The sequence below is a fragment of the Aythya ferina genome (assembly GCF_964211825.1).
Source record: "Aythya ferina genome assembly, chromosome: 7".
NCBI classification, from domain to species: Eukaryota; Metazoa; Chordata; class Aves; order Anseriformes; family Anatidae; genus Aythya; species Aythya ferina.
In genome coordinates this window covers 20,354,729-20,374,905 of record NC_140302.1, presented here as the reverse complement: position 1 = coordinate 20,374,905, position 20,177 = coordinate 20,354,729, and positions in this window count along the sequence as shown.

The following is a 20,177-nucleotide window of genomic DNA, read 5'->3' as shown; positions in this document are numbered from 1 at the left end:
ACATCTCACCCCACATGAAGTTAAACAGGAGCCCTTCAAAAAGCAGAGCATTTACAAGAGTGTTCTTGATACCTGCATGTTCTTGATACCTGCATGTTGCCCTCTGTCTTGGATATTTCACACCGTTCACCATCAACCATTATGTTTAAAAGGTAATTAAGTTCCAGTTACAAATGCATTGTTTGCCAATTTACTCACTTTTTTTTTGCACATTTATTCACTTAAAATTGTGGTTGGCGAGGGAGGGAGAGAGCATTTGAGACATTTAAACACGTCCCATATGTTTGATTTTAATGTATTTCCTTTGAAAGGAGAAGAGAAGGTGAGGGAGAGACTGATGGCAGCCATCTCACTCACAAGTGTCAAGTGTTAACAAAGGTGATCCGAGGTAGGAAATCACCGCTTGTTCCCTATTTTGCAATTCTAGACTTCTGTTTCTTTAGCTTTATTACAGATGCTCCCAAATCAAGATATTCTGCTTGGCTTCAAGCAAAACATTTTGTTCTATTTAGAATAATACATTTACTTGTTTATTCCAGAATCAATATACTCAAAACTTATCTTAGCTGATCCTACGCTAATCATTGAGGTGTTTTCCCCAGTTGGGCTGCCACATTATCATCCCATTCATAACTATATTATTCTTGTATTATTCTTGCAACCTTAGGGCCATTATCTGGCTGAATCAAGGCAAAGAATGGAAAAACAGGGTGATATTCAAAACTGGTTTAGGCATAACAGAAATAAGCTATAACAGGAGAAAAAAAAAAAAAAAAAAAAAAAAAAAAAAAAAGTTATAACTCCTTCCTTTCCCTAAGAAATGTAAAGCTATTCATAATTAAGAGCCACAAAAGCTCTTGGAATGAATTCATTTGCAAAGAAATTTATGTTAATTGCAGACTTTTTTCAATAGAAAAGACTTTATATAAATGGTTTATAATACAGTCATTGGTACAGAGAACAAACTGATTTACATGAGAAATAACCTCTATTAAGTAACACTTTGCAAAACTCTTTGGATTTATCATACAATTAAGTCCCTATGAGCATTCTACCTGGTTATACCTTGACCATGGAAGGGAACAGACGCCTACTGTCTTCCTGAGTCTGAGAAGTTATAGGGCTACAAACCTCCAACAGCACAGTTATCTACCAGGTAACTGCTATTTCAGGCACTTCCAAAGACATCTTTCATTCAAACCACAAATCAGAGAGTTCTTAATATAAAATGATGCCTCTCAAAAGAACCTTACCACCTAGTGCTTATGGTACTTGTTAATTCAGTTAAGGCTTTGTTTTCTAGCCAAAATGAATTATACAAATCCTGGCTGTATACCATGGCAGTTAAAACCAGTTGCTGTTTTATATGAGAGATCTAAAAGCCTTGGGAGAACAGAGAGATGAATTACATAGAGAAGAGACATTGAAAGTGTTGCTGCTCAGAAACTGTGAAGAATTCAGGACAGATGGATGCTGAATAATTATAGACTCGTAGGATTAAAGGACTTAGAAGAGCTTCTTTACATCTGCCTGCGAATTCAGACTGCCTCCCCGCATACAAGTAGCCACTTCAAATGCAGCCTGGAAAGGAAGGTCAAGGCCCGTTACAAGTTCTACAAGCTAGAAACAGCAAAATGATAGAAATGGCAGTAACTGCTTAATTACACCGTATACTCTTGTTCCAATAAACCAATTTACTTTATTTGCCTAGTTGCTTATTCCCAGTTCTCATGTTTCTTATGTTGCTTTCTCTCCCTCTCATAGTTGTAGAAGACAAGTTCTATGAATGTCTTAAACTGGTTTTGGCTCTTTGGAACTGGCCACTAATATTCAACAGTGTCCAACCTTGTTAGTCTAGACCTAACTTGAGCTATTGTCTCCTTTTCAAACTGAGCTGAAAATACCATTTCCCATTCTTACTGCCACCCACTGTTTGGTGAGTGGGATATTTTCTAATTATTTTATTCTATATAAATAACACAGAAGTTTATCTTTTGTGGACTTCTGCCTCCTCCTCTGTAGCTCTGTGATGGCATCACCTGCTGCCCCACAGTGACACTGCAATTAGCTGGGACACAGCTGCCAACAGCTTTTGCTTAAATACACCCAGCCATTCATTTGCATCAGGTTCAAAGAGAACCAAGGCCAAAAGGATTCATATGGGGAATGACTGAGCAGTCATTTCTCAACTTCAGATTTCTTTGATTCTGTTTAGAACAGGCCACAGCAGCATCCTTCAAATGAACCTACTAGCTTGTGTTTGGCTAATACTTCTCCAGAAGAACTTGAGGACATCAAGTAATGAAGAACGTTCTTGTTTCTAGAGAGAGATGCTAGAAAAGCTTCATCTAAGAAGAATAAGTGATATCTAGTTTGTCATTTCCTTTCATTGTCATTCATAAAAAGCACTGATTTCTATCAGACCCAGCTTGTCTTTACAGATCCCTTGGAAATAATGTTGCTGTTCAATGATGATTTTCCAGTAACAAGCACTTTTGGAGATTTGCCAATCCTTATACCATTTCTTCTAAGCTTTGGTATTACCACATAGTGCTGGATATTTAGAAATTGTTGGGATGCCTTTGAGACACATTACTGAATAGTATGTCTATCTTTATTCACATTCCATCAGAGAAAGCTTCCTTCTCAGGATGTTCTTTCCTATAAAAGTGTGTGGGTGTATTATGTTGTAGTGAAATGCATAAACCTGGAACACCTATTAACTCCCTCATTAAAATGTTCAGCAATTTACCACTGCTGTGTGCTGCTACCACTGGAACTGCTGCTTAGGACAGTTACCCCAGGAATCCTACAGGTACTTTCACAGAGGACTTTCCACCTGATAGTAATTTAGGTTTCATGACAAAGGAAAACTAATTACTCATAAGGATGCAGTTGAATTTCCATGTCTAACATCACACAAACATGAGAAATAAACCACTCCAGTTAGCAAGGACTGTCCAGCATGGCAAAACCAGGCTGCCTGGAGAAGGGTGGGAATTGATGCAATCAGATACCGAGGATGGGAACCCCGGGCATTTGCTGTCACAAATACAAACAAGCTGATGTAACCATGTGTTCTGATATCCATGTTCGAGACACAGCCAGGGGGAGACAGACCCGGGGACAGACCCAGGGACAGAGGACCACCCACTGGAAGCTGGAGCAGCAAGTTTCTCAGAGAACCCCTTTTTCCCAATTGTTTTTTCATTGCAACTCATGTACCCATGCCTCTAGTGTCGAGGTAGATTTTCCATCCCGTTTTCTCCCATCCTGTCCATAATCACATAGGTAAAACCACAGGGTGTGTACCCACTATATCATCTTCCTTGCACAGAAGGACACTTACCCCTGATAGCTGAGACACTGGTTTGTACAGGTGGGGAGGAAGATAAATTATCTTTAAGTTTGTGGACCTCTTCAGAACGTTTCTCCACAGTCAAGATGCATGCCTGTAAGGAAGAGGAGAGACTTTCTTCATACTGCTGGAGTTGTTTAACCAATTCATCCACTGTGGGTTCCTCATGGTCTTTCCAGGCCATTACTGCCAATGAGCTGGCATATAATGATGGTGCACTCCGTACAAATTTCTACCACATGGATCATGTACACTTGACTTCATCTGGATCTGTGGATATTTGTTTGTTGTCTAGGTCCCTATAAACAGCTGTAAAATTATGGTAACATAATTTTATCAGATCAGATAGCCCAAAGGTTTGGCTACCATAATAGAGTCTGGAGTTTAAAAGTCCTATTTGTCCCCAGATACACGCCCATGTACACTTTAATTTATATGTATTTACCATTTTTTTTACTGAAACATCCTGAAAGGCAAAAGGGATTTCCATAAAATCTGAATTAAAAGAAAACTGCAAAAAATATTACCCATAAACTGCCTCAGATCTGCTTCAGCTCTTTTTTACACATGAACGTTTTCTAAGAATTCTTTCTTCCACTCATTAACAGAAATCAGGACACCAAAGTCTGTGGAGGAGAAATTTTAGCTGAGAGCTGTGACTCTCCCAGATTTTTCAGATAGCCTCATGTGTTTTTTTCTAGAAGTTTTAATTAACATGGTGAAAATCCATCCAAATAGTGCCAAAGATGACAAATGATGCTATACCACACCAAACTTTTTAGCTATTTTTTGACTCAGAGATAGATTTTTCTTCTCTATTATTTACACTTTTTCTAACAGAAGAATGTTTACCAAGGTGCACACCTCAGCATACATTAGTCTGTAAGGGAAGTCAAGCCAAAAAATGCATTGTACTTACATTCTTGTGAAGACAGACAAACTAAGCTGCTGTCGCTTTACTGATGTAGAGCTTTACATCATAATTTTATTTATCAATTAATGCAATTCTCTAAAAAGGGAGATAAAATAGGATGTGATTAAGGCAGGACCACCTGATATCTACTGCAGTATATCTGTTTGCAACGTTAAGGTGCAATGTTCAGGTTTACACAGAGTAAAAATTCACCTCTTGATCAAGACAAATTTTATGTTCTTGTATGGATTGTAGTTACTGTTATGTAACCCTGGAGAGTTTGGAATCTTTTAGTTAAAAACAGATGAAAATTACTTTCTTAGCTTTTTCTTTACAAGCTCATGAATCTCATTCCACATAGCAAATATTTGTCTCTAGAGAATAACATATTTAAACTTCTCCTGGGATTACAAAAGCTCCACTAAATCAGAAAGTTATTCTACCACATCCAAAGCAATGTCACAACAGGGTACAAAAGCTCTAACTTCTCAGGCAGGACAAAAGGAATGTCATTTATTGGACCAAGTAATGGAAGAATTAGACAAGCATTTAAGCACAAGTCCTCCCCAGACTCATAAGGACAATTATGTCCTTAGACAACCATGGCTACTGCAGATCCACCAGAGCATGGAAGATAAATGTTGCTGTATGAAGCAGTAACTACAAAGTGGGGCCTGAAGAAGACTCTGTGTTGGCACAAGCTCATCTGATCTTTTCAGCAATATCCATCAGTCAAATATATCTCCATTTATAGATATTGTTCTCCTGTCTTTGACAAATCAGAGTCACGGCAAAATACCACGAGTTTTAGCACAGGCTCCAGATATCCCAGAGCATAGCATGCTGTGGAAACCTGGAGTAGGTGGAGCTCAGGCAAGATGGTGGCCAGGAGAGACGGAGGCCTTTCTCCAGACAGGGAAAACCAAACATGAGCACAGGGAATTAAGAGAGATCTAGAAAACCCAATCTTTTAAGAAAGAGTGAAAATCAGCGGACATGAAAGGCCATCCTAAAATATGTAAAAGTAGTCATAGAGAGGTTTTATCCTGTGAGGACAAAACAAGGAGTGAGGAACTGATGTTGTAGGAAGAAGATTTAGAGGACAAGAAAACCTACAGGTGAAGAGGATGAGGTCTAGATATCCAGAAGGATCTGGACTTCTGCTCTGGTGGACTTTGATACTGGACTGGACTTCCATCTGCCAAGGATATGGCAGATAGAGCTGATTCTTGGAAGAATCATCCAGTCCAACACAACCCTCCTCCAGTCTCTTATTCCTTTAGCTTTTCCTTCTCTCTTCTATTTCTGCATGCTGCTGCTCTTCAGGCCATTTTGACTACACTCAGTAGTTCTTTTCCTAAGTTTTTGTGAAGATATTCTACCCTATTTTACCCTCAATTTTATTTCATAAATTTTCATTTAAGTTTACTGAAACTCTCAAAATGCAAAAGCCACATGAAAGGCATTTGAAGTCAGCAAGTTCAAAACAAATGTGAACTGTTTATGCCTAGATATTTTCTGAAGCTTGTGCTGTTTGAAAGGAAAAAAAAAAAAAAAAGTTTCACAATGACAGGCAATGTAGGACATTTTCTGAAGATTGTTTGCTGCAAAGATTGACTGCAGCTACTGTTGAAGTAAAAAATGAGCTTCATCCTTTCCAGAGGTGTGCTATTCTTTTGTGGTTTTGTTGTAACCCTCTCACAGAGATCACTCCTGAACAAGCAGCTAATTTCTATTTCAAGAAAATTACAACATTGATGTTAGAAAATCTTTTTTCTGATGGGCAATTTAGATAAGACCACATTGGATTTTTAGCCTCAAGTTCATACCTTTGCTGGTTTCCTTTATTCAGTTTGATGGGCAAGTTCACAGTTTCCAGATAACGGTTTTGAAAGAATACAGATTAGAGCAGGGATAAGGATGAATTCAGAGTCCTGCCATGCTGGTTTTTGTGCTCACTGGCCAACAGCAGAGCTCTGGGAGATTTGTCTGGTGCTGATAGTGCTGACACCATGACTGCAAACAAGAGAAAGTTGACACTAACTTGTGGAGTCTGCTTTTTGTCCAAGTTTGTGTTGTTCACTGAAGACAGGAGGCTAGAAACGCTGCAGTTTTAATTCATTTTAATTCATTTTATAGGGGTTGCTGAGACCTTCTCCAGCTCCTTATTTAAATAAAGTGAAACTGTCAGCATTTGTCTGTCAAACAAATCTCTGATCACACCAGGAACTAATTCAGCGCTTTAGGAGCTCTTGTTTGATTGGTGTCCGTGAAACAGTAAGCAGACTCTGAGTCACAGATTTCTTACTTTTTGTTCAGAATTCATGGGACATTATCTCCTGAAGTGTTTGGTCCTTGATACAGGCTCTCATGAAGACACAGAGATCAGTTCTGCTTGCAGGCAAATTTCCACAGAAGCCAACACAACCAGGTACAATTATCTTTAAGGACAGGTTTTGGCACATGTTAGTTAACAGTCAGTCAGGGCAACTTGAACAATAGAGCAGCTAATACAGAAATGTGATTTATCACATAGGCAGTTTGCTCCTATTCAATTTACAAGTTGAATAGGTTGCTCCTATTCACCTTCCAAGCTGGGATAGGGTGCTCTATCACACTGTACATGTGCTCCCAACATGACAAGCTTCCTCTTTCTGCTTTAGCCCCTAGCCTAAATGTCTTTGAATCACAGTCTTGAAAATCAAAACTGTAAGGTGTGGGAAAAAATCTATTACCTAAAATTTAAGAATTGGTACATCACACATCAGTATCCTCTGCAGTTCTGCTATGGTAGTCTAATATCCAAGTACGCAATGTCCTACTGTCATAGTTCTGAACATGTTTTTGCTTTTCTGTCCATCACTGCGTCTATCATAAGCTATTCCAAATCACCTGCAATTAGTCCTACTGTTATGTAGGCTCATGTTTTGAGTGTCTTTAGTCAATGCAAGAAAAAATGTCAGTAACCAAGAAATAAAATGTGTCAAAAGAAAGATAATGAAGGCAGTTTTTGAAATTCTCTATCACAATTTAGATTTAATTCACTCATGTCCAGGCAGTAATAAGTTAATTCAGCTTCAGTCATTTGAAAGTTGACATAAAAAAAAAAAAAAAAAAAAAAAAACACTATTTAGTGACTCACTGCATCTGGTTCTTTGATTTGATTTAAGTAAGATTTTAACTGTTTTTTTTAACTGTTTACAGAAATCTGAAAAATTATATGTTAAAAAGAGAGAAGTGTCCTTGTGCTTTTCTCTAGCAATAGTATCTCTGTCAGTAAAGTTAAAAACAAAACCAAAATTGATATTTTGATTCTTCATGTGGGCTGGAAAAGTAGTGATTTAATATTATGTACCAAAGGAACAGTCATCATCCCATTCCCCCTGGAGTAAACAGGACCCTCACGTGCTGTTTTGCTTTGGACAAAAATTTGTTGATCTTCATAAAAGAACAGAAGAAATTATGGAATAACATTGACTCCACCACTACAACAGTTCCCCAGAAAGGCTGAGAGGTGCCAGATGACCAATGGATCACCTGCAGTGCTCTACCTTTCCCCTCCGCCCATAGCTCATGGCAGCGGTGTCCTTGAGACATGTCACAGTGCTGACCGCTGCCTCAGGGCTGCCAGGGCAGGGTGACATCCCTCCCTCCGGGTGATAGATCTTCCTCTCAAAGTACTTCACAGGTGTCTTCCCTTCTGTCCCCCTGCAAGCGCAGAAGAGCCTCAGTGCTGGGGAGTGAGTTAGCCTCTCTTGGGCCATTTCAGCTGCTAGACAGAAAACCTGAGGAGGCCTGGCTGGCAGCTGGGTTCAGTGAGGTGCTCAGGCCTTAAGGCACAGGACAGACCTAAGGAGGGGAGGCCAGGTGAATACAGCCCCACTGCTGGGGATAACCTCTGAGAGAGGTAGGCAGGGACTCACAGCCAAGACTGGCTTCTCTCACCAGTTCCAGCTTCAGCTGCCATGGGCTAGTTTCCCAGCAGATGAAAGAGTGGTGTCCCCATGGGAAATGCTAAATGAGAGAGGAAACAGTACAGCCCATTCCACTAACAGCACACAGGCACTTGGCAGTACTTCTGTTCAGAGAAGTGTGTCTTTCAGCACAGGTGACCACAGAGCAGCCCCAGCCCCAGCTCTGAGCCCACACCTGATCCAGATGAGCAGGCTGTAGGCAGCTTAGCACCTGAAACTGTTCACCAGTGCTGTCAGGCAAATTGGTCCACATACTGAAAGGGACTACCTAATGCTGTTTCATCAGCTCTGAGGAAATCTCTATTTTATGAATTTCCCCAAATAATGCCAGTACTGCTCATTTCTCTAACATCTTAATGCAAGACATCAGCCCTTACTGACAGCACCAAGATAAGGGAATATCCAATAAGAGCAGCTATCTGCAGAAGCAGCTTCTGCTCCCAGTATCAGATCGGCCCCAATGTCCCTCCAGGTTCCTGCCAATAGAAGCAGATTTGCTGGTACAAACTCAAGAGCTATTAATATAATCAGAGGAAGAAGTAGTTGCACACTCCGATCAAGATATAAAGTAGCACAAGTACTGGATTTCCACTGACCAGGCCTGCACACAGACTGTAACCACTTTGAATGTCTAGGTCACCTGGAAGTCCTTTTTCATTTGCAGTGTGTATGTAAGTAATGGTTTTAATTTCAGGAAACTAGATTTCAGCCAGACACAATTAAAATATTTTCATGTTAATGAAGCACTGCTGCAATTATTCCTATCAATCTCCTAGTTCTAGTTGTGCACAGCACACATTCCTCTCATTATTCATAGACTGGGTACATCCCTTAGAGCAAGCATTTTGTAAGTACCAATGCTAAAAATAAAGACATATTAGCAGCTTTCCTAAGGGGCACAGAGATGTGCAACCCTTGGGAGATGTCCCTCCAGAGCACACCAAAGCATGCATGTCAAACCAGGCCTGATGTTTCTACCAGCTGGAAGACAAAACTGTTAAGACTGCCATGCAGCAGAGCAGCAGGCAGCCAGGTTGACAATGCTGGCAACTATCCAGCAGCACAGTTCTTTACTTGTGATAAGAACACAACCCTACATAGTGGTGATGGGGGTTTTACTAACCTCTCCTTTCTCCTCTAAATCCAACATTTGACCAGTAGTGCCCTAAGTAATTGTAATGACCACATCTGTCTCAAAGTTCTCTCAAACACTAAAACCTCTCTCCTATTTATTAATTCTGAGCAATTTTATCTTACTTCTGCTTTGTTGATATCAACTTTTTAAGTGTCTGGACTAAATCAGGCACCTTATCCTTGAATTCTGCATAGAAGTTGCTCAGATGGTCTGCATTATGGAGCAAGAATGTGGGAGTAAAACTGTATGAAACCAGTACACAGAACAGCAGTGTGATCTCTAAGAAAGGGAGAACAAAGGGAATGGTGGACATTAAAAATACCTTTTAAGCCTTGATAATATATATGACAAAAAAAAAAAAAAAAAAAGTCAGGTAAAAAAAGTCAGGTAAAAAAAGTCAAAAGAATGAAAGGCAGTAAGGCAAAGGTAGAAATCAATACTTAAAAGTCATTCAAAAAGATGGAATTAGATAGCTTTTGATGCAACATCTAACCTCTAATACAGCATTCTTGGTAGAATTGGAAAACTCCGTAACAGGAGAGTCCTCTTTTTTTCTCCCTTAACTTCATCTTTTTTGCTGGAGAGGTCAGGGAGCACACAATCACAGCAGTTGGTGCCCACCCTCATTTTTACCTGTACAGCATTGACTTCTAAACAACATATTTTCCCTATTGGCTATAACATTAAAGCAACACGGATGAGAAAGGTCATTTTACACAGCTTTTTGAACTTTTTATTCCCCTTATGAAAAAAATATTTTTAAAAATAATTTGGGAGATAAATATTATTAATGTTTTTGAAGTAAAACATTTCCTTTCCTGTAAATCACAAAGGTTAAGCAAATGCAGTTTTCATGAAGTATATATATCTTGTACTGGAATTTAGATTTGTACTTCCCGGACCACTGAAATGTTTGAGTTGTGAAGTAGTTAGTATTTTGGCAATACATGTATATAACGAGTTTCCTCTTTCATCAGTTACACTTAATGCATTATCTAACAGGTGTTGCTCCAAAAATGAATCCAACTTCAGGGTTTTTCTTCAAAAGAAGTTATGACAGTCTAGGAGACTGACTGTACTTGCTATTCCTTTCTTCATTACTCATTTGCCTCACTGGAATTTAACTGTTTATGAAGTTTAATTTGCTAGGAAGAGAAAATTTTCTTTATGTGAGATGGTCCAAGAGATCTGCTATGGGCTCTGTTGCAGCACCCCAGAAGCTGTGTGCAGGCTACAGCCTTTGGCATGCACTTAGGAAAATATTGACTTCCTGAGGAGCTCTGCTCCAGCAGTGCCTGCAGGAATAAGCACCTCACCAGGCCATTTTCCATAAGTGAGAAGTTTAACAGTCAGTAGTACTGATGAGAGCACCTATCCAGACATCTTTGCATTATTAACAGGAGCTAGAGGAAGTCAGTGCTATGTGGCATTCTACATGTTAACATCACATGCTTCAAAATATGACGTGAATTGAGCTCAAGGCATTTCCTCCAGAATTTGTGTGAAAACAACCTCAAATATACATATATATATATATATATATTATTCAGAGGTGTTATTTGGATGATGTATTTTAGCTGGCTAAACTACTTGGAAAGAAAGACATCCAGAGAACCTTGCACACAGAGTGCCCATAAAGCAATTATTTCCCTAATTTCAAAATTATTTATTGAACCACTAAAAGACTGTTTCTTTCTTAGCAGCTGGACATGGCTTAGAGCTCTGAAAGCTGCATACTGGGTGATTTACACTTTATAAAGTGAAAATTTAAACAGGTGACTGGAAAGTAGACTTGCTTCTGCCATCCCACCACAGGTAAGGAAAGAGAAATTTTAACTAGAGAAATGATGGAAAAGAAGAGTAGAGTTTCCTAGGCTGTTCCTGGTGCAGCTTGTGTTTTGTTTTTGTTTGAGTTTGTTGTGTTTTTTTGTTTGTTTGTTTGTTTGTTTTTTTTTTTTTTTTTTTAACAACTGAGAAAAATGCCTCACATTTAATATCAGATCAGGACCAGCAAGATTCATCCCTGCCAAATGAGGATTAAGTGTCTTTTTCAAATTCCTGTGAGCATAGAGGTGTCTCTGTAAAGCAAGTCTCCTTAGAAACTCAGCCATTGCCCTCATTTCAACACCTAGCTATACTTAAAGCTTCACAGATGCTTTTCAAACACTCTCATATCACAGAAGCAGCATACTCATTCTGAGAGGAGTAAAGGCATAGGTTTTTTCATCTTTTCTCCAGATGTCTCTTCGTCGTAAACATCTTAAACCCCAAATGGAGATACACAGATAAAACATGTCCACATTGTTATGGATGATAAAGCCAGAGCTTCTCGTGGGAGAACGAGAGGATGTCAACCTGCACAGCAGTCGATACCTTTAAGTATCAGCTGATCTGTTACCACAGATAATCACATCTTTCTCGCAGTGAGGAAACACCAGAATCCATGGTTGTAACATTCATTGCAGAGGAGGAGGTTATGACCACATGTGTGTAGAGCTCAGTTTGAGACCACCAAGCACCTCCCACATTTAGGAGTCAAATCATATTTCTACAAGGTCTAAATAATTGGTCAAAAAAACTAACATCACATTAAATACTTAGAGTCTGGTGGAGCTGGGATTAAATGCAGGTAATTTCATTCCGTTTACAACTGAGCAGCAGAGAGCTCAGAGACTCGGCAGAAATGACAAGTGAAAAAATTTCTCTGTTTTTTTGAGGCAATCGGCTCCGGGGCAGACGCGTTCTGCAGCGGAGCGGAGGATCAGACAGCCAGGGCTAATTTTTTCCAGCACCGAGCCCACTCGAGGGAGCCGCCAGGACCCCGCAGCCCTCGCCCCCAAGAGGGAGGTGAACGAGGCGAGAACGAGGCGTAGGCGGAGCCAGCAGCGCCCCCTCCCCGGCCGTTCAAAAGCGGCCCCTAGGGAATACGAGTGACCAGGAGGGCAGTTAGGGCGTGGTGCCGCAGTTAGTGCAGGCAGGGCGAGCAGGGAGGGCAGAGCGTTCCCCCCCGCCCATACGAACACCTCCTCTAACGGCGGTCTGCCGCTAGCTCAGCTGCAGTGGTGTACACCAGGCACAGTGCGCTCTCCAGGAAGTCTGCACACACCCAGACCGACTGCCCGCTCGAAACTGCGGCAGTTCAGGTCTCCGGGTGCAGGGAGTGCCTGAGCCTCTTGCTACCAGCTGTGGGGGGCAAAGAGACTGTGTGCGTGAGGTGCGAGCAGGTGGATGACCTGGCAGAACTCAAGGAGGAGGTCGAGAGGTTGAGGGATATCGGGGAGTGTGAGCGGGAGATAGACTTGTGGAGCAACTCCCTGAGCAGCCTGAAGGACAGGTACCGGGGTGAGACTCCTCAAATGGGGGTGGACCCCCTGCCCTGCTGCTGTCGGGCAGAGGGAGGGGACCTAGGAGTTGAGGAGGAATGGAAACAGGTCCCTGCTCGACATCGCAGGCGATGCCCCCACCCTACCAGCCCCACCTTCCCAGGTGCCCTTACACAACAGGTTTGAGGCCCTGGAGCTTGAGAGACTGGTAGCTGAGGATGAGGTAGGAAGTCTACCCAGGAGGATGCCTAGGGCGAGGAAGTTGACTCCACGCCTCAAGACTGCCTCCACCAGGACAGAAGGAAGGGTGATTGTTGTGGGTGACTCCCTTCTCAGGGGAACAGAGGGACCTATTTGTCGGTGTGACCCTACCCGTAGGGAAGTCTGCTGCCTCCCTGGGGCCAGGGTCAGGGACATTGCCAGAAAGCTTCCCAACCTGGTTCGCCCCTCTGACTATTGTCCTCTTTTAATAGTCCAGGCTGGCAGTGATGACACTGAAGAGAGAAGCCTGAAGACCATCAAACGGGACTTTAGGGGACTGGGACGGTTAGTGGATGGAGCGGGAGTACAGGTGGTGTTTTCGTCCATCCCTACGGTGGCAGGGAGGGGTACAGAGAGGACACGGAAAGCCCACCCGATAAACACGTGGCTCAGATGCTGGTGCCAATGCAGAAATTTTGTTGTTTATTTTCTGACCATGGGGCACTTTACTCAGCACCCAGCCTGATGGCCGCAGGGGGGTTCCTATCTCTAAGGGGAAAACAGATCCTAGGCCAGGAGCTGGCGGGGCTCATTGAGAGGGCTTTAAACTAGGTAAGAGGGGGGACGGGGCTGAAACAAGGCTTGTTAGGGCTGTGTCAGGGGAACAATGGCAAGGCAGGGAGAGAAGGCAGTGGCCCAGCTGAAGTGCATCTACAGTAATGCATGCAGCATGGGTAACAAACAGCAGGAGCTGGAAGCCATCGTGAGGCAGGCAGGCTATGACTTGGTTGCCATCACGGAAACATGGTGGGACCACTCTCATGACTGGAGTGCTGCAATGTCTGGCTATAGGCTCTTCAGAAGGGACAGGCAGCATGGAAGGGGTGGTGGTGTGGCTCTCTGTATCAAAGAGAGTTTTGATGTCGTGGAACTTGAGGCTGAGAATGATAAGGTGGAGTCCCTATGGGTTAGGATCAGCGCGAAGGCCAACAAGGGAAGCATCCTGATGGGGGTCTGTCATAGACCACCAAACCAGGATGAGGAGACTGATGAGGAGTTCTACAGGCAGCTGACAAAAGTTGCGAAGTCATCAGCACTTGTTCTTGTGGGGGACTTCAACTTCCCAGATATATCCTGGAAGCACAACACAGCCCAGAGAAAACAGTCTAGGAGGTTTCCGGAGAGCGTGGAAGATAGCTTCCTGACGCAGCTGGTTAGTGAGCCTACCGGGGAGGTGCCCCACTAGACCCTCTCTTCACAAACAGAGAAGGACTGGTGGGAGATGTGGTGGTTGGAAACTGTCTTGGGCAGAGTGACCATGAAATGGTAGAGTTCTCCATTCTAGGAGAAGCCAGGAAGGGGACCAGTAAAACCACCGTATTGGACTTCCGGAGGGCTGACTTTGAACTGTTCAGGACACTGGTTGGCAGAGTCCCTTGGGAGGTGGTTCTGAAGGGCAGAGGGGTCCAGGAAGGCTGGGCGCTCTTCAAGAAGGAAGTCTTAATGGCACAGGAGCGGTCTGTTCCCATGTGCCCAAAGACAAGCTGGTGGGGAAGAAGAATGGCCTGGCTGAACAGAGAATTGTGGTTCGAGCTTAGGAGGAAAAAGAGAGTTTACAATCTTTGGAAAAGAGGGCGGGCCACTCGGGAGGACTATAAGGATGTTGTGAGGCAGTGCAGGGACAAAATTAGAAAGGCCAAAGCTCATCTGGAGCTCAGTCTGGCTACTGCCATCAAAGACAACAGAAAATGTTTTTACAAATACATCAGTGCAAAACAGAGGACTAAGGAGAATCTCCAGCCTTTACTGGATGCAGGGGGGAACTTAGCTACAAAGGATGAAGAAAAGGCGGAGGTGCTTAATGCCTTCTTTGCCTCAGTCTTTAGCGGCAAAACCAGTTGCTCTCTGGATACCCAGTACCCTGAACTGGTGGAAGGGGATGGGGAGCAGATTGTGGCCCTCACTATCCATGAGGAAATGTTTGGTGACCTGCTACGGCACTTGGATGTACGCAAGTCGATGGGGCCAGATGGCATCCACCTGAGGATACTGCGAGAACTGGCGGAGGAGCTGGCCAAGCCACTTACCATCATTTATCAGCAGTCCTGGCTATCCGGGGAGGTCCCAGTTGACTGGCGGCTAGCAAACGTGACCTCCATCTACAAGAAGGGCTGGAGGGCAGACCTGGGAAACTATAGGCCTGTCAGTTTGACCTCAGTGCCAGAGAAACTCATGGAGCAGATTATCTTAAGAGTCATCACGCGGCACTTACAGGGCAACCAGGTGATCAGGCCCAGTCAGCATGGGTTTATGAAAGGCAGGTCCTGCTTGATGAACCTGATCTCCTTCTATGACAAAGTGACGAGCTTGGTGGATGAGGGAAAGGCTGTGGATGTGGTCTACCTTGACTTCAGCAAGGCTTTTGACACCGTCTCCCACAGCATTCTCCTCAAGGAACTGTCTGCTCGTGACTTGGACTGGCGTACACTTTGTTGGGTTAAAAACTGGCTGGATAGCTGGGCCCAAAGAGTCGTGGTGAATGGAGTCAAATCCAGTTGGAGGCCAGTCACTAGTGGCGTTCCCCAGGGCTCGGTGCTGGGGCCGGTCCTCTTTAATATCTTTATCGATGATCTGGATGAGGGGATTGAGGGCACCCTCAGAAACTTCACAGATGACACCAAGTTAGATGCATGTGTCGATCTGCTTGAGGGTAGGAAGGCTCTGCAGGAGGATCTGGATAGGCTGCACCAATGGGCTGAGGCCAACTCTATGAAGTTCAACAAGGCCAAGTGCCGGGTCCTGCACCTGTGGCGCAATAACACTGAGCAGAGCCCCAGGCTGGGAGATGAGTGGTTGGAAAGCTGCCAGGCGGAGAAGGACCTGGGAGTACTGGTGGATAGTTGGCTGAATATGAGCCAGAAGTGTTTCTCAGGTGGCCAAGAAGGCCAACAGCATCCAGGCTTGTATAAGAAGCAGTGTGGCCAGCAGGTCTAGGAAAGTGATTGTCCCCCTGTACTCAGCTCTGGTGAGGCCGCACCTCGAGTACTGTGTTCAGTTTTGGGCTCCTCGCTACAAGAAGGACATTGAGGTGCTCAAAAGAGTCCAGAGAAGGGCAACAAAGCTGGTGAGGGACCTGGAGAACAAGTCCTGCGAGGAGCGGCTGAGGGAGCTGGGTTTGTTCAGCCTGGAGAAAAGGAGGCTCGGGGGCGACCTTATCACTCTTTATAAGTACATTTTAAAGGAGGCTGTAGCGAGGTGGGGGTTGGTCTATTCTCCCACATGCCTGGTGACAGGATGAGGGGGAACGGGCTAAAGTTGCGCCAGGGGTGTTGTAGGTTGGATATTATGAAGAACTTTACTTAGAGGGTTGTGAGGCATTGGAATGGGCTGCCCAGGGAAGTGGTGGAGTCACCATCCCTGGAGGTCTTTAAAAGACATTTAGATGTTGAGCTTAGCGATATGGTTTAGTGGAGGACTTGTTAGTGTTAGGTCAGAAGTTGGACTCTATGATCTTGAGGTCTCTTCCAACCTAGACAATTCTGTGGTTCTGCTCCTTTGCTGACTGTTGAGCAGTGCCCATGGCCAGCCTTTGGGTGACAGCACTGTCACAGCTCAGAGGGCTGCAGCTAGAAAAAAGCCACCACTATCTAGTTAGCAAACATCTAGTAGCAAAAGAGCAGCACTGAAAAGTTAGATAGAAATTATGCCTCTCTTGCCCTATTCACCTCGCAAAGCATAAGCTCAGATGGAACCTAGTAATAACACAGTCTTTAAATGTTGTCAACAGCTTTGAGAGATAATTTAAGTTAAAATGGTTAAGTATCAAATGCTTGAAACTGATCAAACTGCTATGTTAAATGCTTAATTTAAAAAAAAAAATTAAGCAACTTGTTTTCCCCAGCTGTTGTGCATTATGAAAACACACAGAAATAAGTCTGAGACTCACCAAACACCCCATGTGACATTTTGTAAAAAGTCAGTTATGTAGCAGCAAACCGCATAGGAGTGTAGTAAATGGACAACTTTTTTTTTTTTTTTTTTTTTTTTGGTACAGCGGAAGCCAGTAATTAGGCTGTTCTCATAGTAAAAATGCTATTTTAAAGATAGTGCTTCTGTGGTGTAATTAAATGTGTCTTGAAGTGTCCGATACTGATGTTAACATCTCCTGGAACAAGTAGTTTACTCTCACCCCTCCAAAGCCTTTGCCTCTAATGTCACACTGTCAATAACTTGCAGTCTTCTGGAACAGAAATATTTGCAAATAATTTGCAAGTTGTAACTGATCAGTCACTAATCAATTCAAGTCATAGTGTTTCATTTTGCAATTTGGTCATGAGACATTCTGTTGTACAATTGGGTATTTTTAGGTTGTAAAATAACCCCAAGTTTGTTTCTCAGGAGAGTCCTTATTCACTCAAAAATAGAACAAGTTTATAGCACTTCCTTGAAACATCTTTTAAATCCCTCTAGAGGAATAGTTTTTGTTTTGTGTCAACATCTCTGGAGAAAAATAAAAATCCAGTTTACTGCGAATCTCTAAGTATTAAAATCAGCAATTTCAGAAACAAACTCTTCCTTAGAGAAACTGATATCCTATGTTTTCTCTTAAACCTTGGAGAAACTATTTCTGCCTAATGAATTTTTCAGTGTGAATTTCACTTGTAAATAAAATAAAGGATTAGTGCATAAACTCCTCTGAAAAGTTAGCCTGCAGCAAGAGATGAACAGGTTACAGTAGGCATCAGTACATACGAACCAATGCTTTATCTCAATCATGAAACCACAGTTTTTAAGTTTTCACTAAAATGACCGATAGGTATAATCAGTTTATGATAAATAACATTTTCTGTTGTTAAAATTGACAAAAACAACAGGGAAGACAAAACATAGCAGTGTTTGACTAGAGAACCAGATAAGACTCAATATCACTAGGGGACTGACGGGCTTATCTAGATAGTGGTGTTCTGGTAGTCTTCTGTTGCAGTTTCTGATGTTTGCATGCGTATACATAAGACTACACAGCTGAAACAAGGCTAAAGGCCTTATTTACGTGCCTGTGAGACAGTGTGGTTGCTGACAGCTTCTGACAGACTTTGTAAATGGTTTCACTTCATGGGACTCCATAGAATTTAATGGTGAAACTGATGCCACTTCTGTAAATATACAGCTGTCGTTAATAATTCTGCACTTCTCTGAGACAAGTTTGAGGAGGAAGTCTTAAACATTGTTACAAACACATTTATCTAGGAACAGCACTAGACATTCATTTAACAATTTCACCTATGAACTCCTCTTGAGCTGGCACATCTAGCTTTACAAGCCAAGGTAGGCTTTGAAAAGTGTGCAGCTTTAACTGCAGCAAGAAATCCTGTTCCTATTGACTTCCACAGAAGATTTAGGTCAACGCTGAAATTCCTCCTTCTCCATGAAATCCTGCTGCATGAAACTGTACAATAGGAAAAAAAAAAAAATAGAGGGTTTCTTGTAGAAGCCAGATGGACCACAGATGGGATGTGGTACTGAACCAGCAGCAAATCAGGTGCTGAATGAAGCTCAGCTTTATTAGAGTCACTGGCTATGAATTACAGCTGGATAGGAATTACATACTTGCAGTAAAATGAAAGAATATGGAGCCTTTGGTTACTCTGTGCATCTGCTCAAACAGTTGAATTTTCTGATTATATACAAGAAAACTGAAAAAAAAACTAAAGCATTGCACACACAAGGTGCCAGTATATGAATGTTCAGAGGGTAGTCTATCTTTTGACTTTAGATAGTTCAGAAGAATTTTGATTACATACTTTTCAATTAATTTAAGTAAAGGAAGCAGCACAGAAACCTAAACTGGTAAACTACGTATTGAAACCTAACATTAGCAGTACAATTCTTAGGGTGGGTACATGAAGATGAGAGATAGTTTATGGCTGAAGAACTGGAGAAGAACATGCATCTCCAGCAGTGACAGAGGTAGGACACTGAAACCACTGCAATAGTGATGCTCACCACAGATGACAGAAGCTCAGAAGCTGAGGGATTTCCCACTACCAACAATGCAAGTCAGTAGCCCTGACAACACTATGTCATGGAGCAGGCCTCGCCTGGAAAGGTGAGGAAAACTACAGCCTCCCAGACTTCTGAGTCCTTCCAGACTTTTAAGTGTCTGACACAAAATATGTCCTGAAGAAAATCCTTTGTAACAGGGCTGTATGCTTAATGCTTGTGTGCACATGTAGTATTCATTGCAGTAGGGGAAAACAACTGAGTAGGTCTCTTAGTGAAGACCTAGACTGTATTTCACCAACATCTCGTTCCACACTTTCTACAACACTTGTCTAAGTGTGATGAGAAGTGGATTAATTAACAAAACAAAAACAAAACAAAACAAAAAAACGTTTTCTGCCTTCCTGCACCTCCCAGCTGAAGATCAATTGGGAGAGCTGAGGCAAAGAAGGGTGCCTCAGCGCCATCTTCTGGGGACTGAGCTGTTGTAGGGAAGACTCGAGTTCAGCAGGCCTGCAGATGTGCGTACCCACCTAAGCAAGCCCATTTTTTCTTGATTTTAATTCTTTCACAGCACTAGTCAAGTTGCAAGAACATTCAAGTACTTTCATATTATAGAAAACTATCCTGTTACTGAAGAAACACCCCCAAAATACTCTGCTTCTCACAGAAACGAGCAGAAAATAAATCCATGCTCTAAATTCTAGAAAGATACCCTCATTTTAGTGAGCTGTCTGATCACATTGCCACTGCTCCTCCCTGTTTTCTTTTGCCAAAAGAAAGCCTGAAATGTGTGAAGTAGTGCCTTCCAGTAGTATTAGCATTCCAGAAGCCTTTGCTATAACCATAATCAAGGTGCCATGAAGAGGAGAAAAAAAAAAAAAAAAAAAAAAAAAAAAAAACAGTTCACCCCCAAATTAGCCAGAGTTAAACAAGGAATAGTCTTTTCAAGATGTAACTTATCCATTGGAAAAATTATACAGCCTGATACAACTGTAACACGTTATTTTCTGGGAATTCCTTATAGCATGACATGCTTTAAGGGAACTATTCAGTGACAGACATGTTTGGGAACACTTATTAAAACAAACTGCTTGATCAATTGTTGGAAGCTTAGTCTTTATGAAAAGGATTTTTGTTGCTGTTGGTTTGTGTGTTGTGTTTTTTATTCAAGCCAGTATCACCTATTGCTCCACAGTGTAGCATCACTTGCTGTGCGAACACATTTTGTAACACACACTTAATGACTGAATACTGTAACAGCTCCTTTGCA